The 4,306-nt window shown below is 54.2% G+C and overlaps 1 protein-coding gene across 1 annotated transcript in view; it reads left to right on the forward strand.

The window, feature by feature from the left end:
• The first annotated feature begins 3,169 nt into the window (after positions 1–3,169).
• FURIN (furin, paired basic amino acid cleaving enzyme) overlaps positions 3,170–4,306 on the forward strand; it is a 16,785-nt gene continuing 15,648 nt past the window's right edge. Inside the window, exon 1 of the mRNA XM_027851519.1 lies at positions 3,170–3,250. The gene's annotated coding sequence lies outside the window, so the exon portion shown is untranslated. The remainder of the gene's footprint in view (positions 3,251–4,306) is intronic.

Consider the following 4,306-nt stretch of genomic DNA (forward strand, 5'->3'; position numbering starts at 1 on the left):
TTGTGACATGCTCTGGAAACCTTAAAGTGCTATATAAATGCTATTTATTATTATCATTGTTATTATTATTAATGATAATGGTTAGTAGTAGAATCAGCTGTTAGCATTTCAATTTAGTTGGGGTCTTTCTGGAGAATATACCTTTTGGGTCACTTTAAGCATTATGCCAATATCTCTTGAATCTGTGACCTCTTTGCTCACACTGCCACCACCCCTGATGAGACCTTCAAGTAGCCTCGTACATGGTCCTTCTGGCTCAAGTCTCCCTTTTCTAAATCATCCTCCACATACTGGACAAAGGAATGTTCCTAAGGCACAGGTCTAACCATGTCACCCCTTTACTCAAAAACTTCAAGCGGTGCCCTATTTCTCCAGGAACATAAACAAACTCCTCCAGCATTTAAAGCCTTCCCCAGTCTAGTTTCAAACTGCCTTTTATAAAGTTTATTACAGGTTACTCCCCATCACGCACTCTACCATCCAGCCAAACTGACCTACTTGCAGTTCCTCACATACAACATTTCATGTTCTGTCTCCAGGCCTTTGCAAAGGTTGTTTCCCATGCCTGAAATTCATTCTTTCATCACCTTTACCTCTAAAGAGTGTCCTGATTCTTTTAAAGTTCAGCTTAAGTATTCCCTCTTACAGGAGGCCTTTCCAAATCCCCCAAAGCCAGTGCTTTCCACTCCCATCCCCTCCATCATATTAGCTAGTATTCACTGTCTATATTTTGGGGTTTTTTTCTAACATGGATACGTGTTATATTATACTATAAGATATTATGTTATAATATATTATATTATTTCTCCTTGACAAGCTCCTTGAGGACAGAGATCATTTTTTTTTACCTTTGTAAAGGCTTACCTAGCATAGTACCTAAAAACATAAAATGCTTGTTGACTGACTTATGAGGAGGCTGGTGGGGAGATATCTGGGGGACAAGAAGGCATTAATCCCATTTCTAATATCAGTTACCTGCTGATTCAGAGCATGAGCTGGCCCTATGTTCACAATTCAAAGGGTCCTGCAGACCAGAGGAAAATCCTCTCAGGTTTAATCCCAGGCTGGAGTTGGGATTGGCCTCTAGAGTCATCACTGAATCCCACTTCAGATATTTACTGACTTGTAAAGACCACAAGCAACTCAGAGCCCATGTTCTCATCTGTAAAATGGGCTCAGTATTTGTACTCTCTCTACCTCACAGAACTGTTTTAAGGACAATGCTTTTTCAAATCTTAGATTCAAAGGGCATTTATCTGCCTCATTACTTTTATTGCAATTTAACTTTCTGCTTTACCACAAGACAACAAAAAAGAACTCCTAGGGCTTTGGGTCTGGGTGGTCTCTGACCTCCCTCTTTAGGTGGGGCCGGCCTGGTTTCCCAATTTTCCTTTATCCAGGTTCTCAAGCTTGACAGTGGAGGAAGAGTTTTGCATCATTTCCTGACCATGCCTGACACAGTGGTATTGTTCTCCCAACTGGGTCCTGGCTCGGGGCCTGAGTTACCCCTGGGGAGGGCTACACCAGGCTTAATACCTCTTACTTCTGCTGGTCCCATCATTTTGAGGACTGGGAGGGAGGGTGCTGTGGGCACCAACTTTGCCATTCCAGCTCTCATAGCTTTTCTCCCTATTGCCTGGAAGGGACAGGGTTAAGATGGAGTTGCCAGAGTCGCAATGACCATCTGGCCACCTGTGCAGGGGGCCTAGGTAGGTGTGGTTCACCACCCAAGTAGTTACTTGGGAGAGGTCATCCTTCCTGAACAGGAAAGGAGCAGGGAAGTGAAGGAAGGAAGGAAGGAAGGAGGTGAACCGAAGACTGAAAGAACAAGACAACTCATTTTATTTGGCAAACAATTATTCAAGTGCCTCCAGGATCTACACTGTCTTTACCTTGCTGAAAAGACAAAATGGATCATTTCCAGGATGACACCAGGATGAGTTCTGTCACACTGCTTCTCAGCATCTCATCCTCAAGCAAAGAGGAAAAACAAAAATAAAAAAAAAAACAATCTGATCAATTGTCTTTCAACCCAACCCTGGTCATTTATTTTAATGTATTTTAAAACATGACAAGAAGAGGCTTTACCAGAGTGCCAAAGTGGGTGCAGCTCACAAACAAATCGTTAAGAACCCCTGCCTCGAAGCAGGGTAGAAAAGGGCGCTCCCACCAGGCTCCTGCACAAGGTGGCTGGGCGAGGTGAGGCGAGGGGTGTAGACGCGCCTGCCTTATCTAGGACAAAGTCACCTTAGGCCTCGGACGCTGCAAACCAGCCTCGAAGGGGCAAAGGTGAGGCCGGCTGGACCAAGAAAATCCTAGAAATCTTCTGGAACGGTAAGGGGTGGTGTTTTTTTGTTGTTGTTTTTTAAGGAGATTAAAGAAGTCGCCAGTTTACAGTCCTACGTATTGACTACAGATCAATAAACGTAGTCTTCCCCATTAGAATGCAAGCTCCCTGAGAGCAGGAACTAGTTTTTTTTTAACCCTTTTGTGTATTGCTAACACTAGCACAGGGTAAGCTTGTTGTGACTGGGGGTGGGGGGCGGGCTGGAAGGAGGCTCTCGTAGAGGTGTTGCTGGAGGGGGTCCCCCCCCCATATGGCTGGGAGGACCTCCAGAATGCCCCTCTCCAGCTGGGGTGCTCCGAACCGGGCGGAAGCCCTCCTTTAGGGTCGGGCAGCTGGGCCCCCCCCACGCCGAGCGGGCGGCGGCTCCCCCCTCCCCGCCTCGGGGTGCTGGCCAGGCGCTTGGGGGCGGCCGGGCCGGGCCGGGAGCACGGGGAGCCCGCAGGCCGAGCCGGACCGGGCCGGAGCTGCGCGCCGCTGCGCGGAGCGGAGGCGTCGCGGGGCGCAGGGGGAGGGGCGGGCGCGGCGGCCCAGCGGAGGAGGAGGAGCTCGAGCCGGAGCCGGAGCCGCCGCCGCCGCCGCCGCCGCTGCTGACAGCGGCCCTAGTAAACAAGCGCGGCTGCCGCGGCCGGGCGGCCCTTGCAGTCCTCCCTGCTTGCGAGCCCGGCCCCTGCTCGGGCCGAGCCCGGAGCCAGCGCCGCGGGCTGGAGGCGCCGCCGCCGCCGCCGCCGCCGCCGAGGCGCTGAGCTTCCCCGCGAGGCGCCGCTGCTCCAGCGCCGCCGAGACGGACCCGGGCGCCGGAGCCCGAGCCGAGGCCGCCGCCGCCTGGGGCTTCGTGCACGGCGGGCCGGGGCCCTGCGCCCGCGCTCCCACCCGGAAAAGTTTCCACAGCCCGGGCTCCCTGGGGTAAGCCGCGAAGCGTGTCCAGCGCCCGAGAGCCAGGGCCCGTCCCCGAGCCCGAGCCGGGCCCGGGACACCTCTCCCGGGGCTGGGCGCTCGGGGTTGCGCGAGGTCGAGTGTGGGGAGGGGGCTGCCTGGAAGCGGGCCCCCGGACTCCGGCCACGGCCTGGGCAGCGGCGGGGAAGAGGGTGAGCAGGCTGGGTCTTGGGGGGGGCTGTCGTCTGTGGAAGGGGGGCTCGAACGGGAGCCCCCAGATTCTGAAAGGTCAGGAGACAAACAGGAACCTTGCTTGGCTCCAGTGTAGTCCGCACTAGGTGACCCTTGCCCAGTCTTTTGTCGGTGAGCCACCTCCAGACCTCCCCCTCCCCTAGAGAAGAGGGATTTGGGGGTGGGTGGGCTGGGGTGAGGAAGAAAAGCACCCCTAAGCCCTGCCTACGATGGAAAAGCCTTCCTGGGGAGGGGTCCCTCTCAGCTGCTGCCCACTCTAGTACTTTTCCACTAGGGACCATATAGACCAACTCTGACCCCAGGAAGTGCATGTCTGGCCCCTACTGGTTACTGGATCCAGGGGACAGAGACCAGAAGGAGCTTGGGTTCCTCCAGCCTCCACCCTCCCTGGGGATGGTTGCTCTCGCTCCCACTCCCCAACCAGGAAGGGACAGGGTTTCCCAGCTGTGGGAGGGGGAGAGCGGCTTTTGATATTAAATGTATTATTCTTAGCTCAGAGCCCTCACTCTGGCTCCCCTACCTGTGTGGGGGGAGAGAGAACCAAGGTGGTGCTTCTGTGTGGTGTGGCCGTAGGAGCTTTGGCTCCTGTTGAGACCCGATCTCCAAGGCTACCTCATAGAGGCCTACCCTCCTCTGCCCCTTTGAAAATGTTTGGCACTTGTGACCCGTGAGAGGCTTGGGGAGGACAGGAGGTGAGGAAATTGAGATTGTCGGGCTGGACAGCTCTGAGCACAGACCTAGGCAGTTCTTCGGTATAGGAGGCCAAACCTCAAGCTAGGGATCCCCCCCCCCCCCCCCCCAAGTGGCTGGCATCTTTGAGCTAGGCCAGTTGCA

This window comes from Vombatus ursinus, unplaced genomic scaffold (assembly GCF_900497805.2).
Source record: "Vombatus ursinus unplaced genomic scaffold, bare-nosed wombat genome assembly UNPS02009205.1, whole genome shotgun sequence".
NCBI lineage: Eukaryota > Metazoa > Chordata > Mammalia > Diprotodontia > Vombatidae > Vombatus > Vombatus ursinus.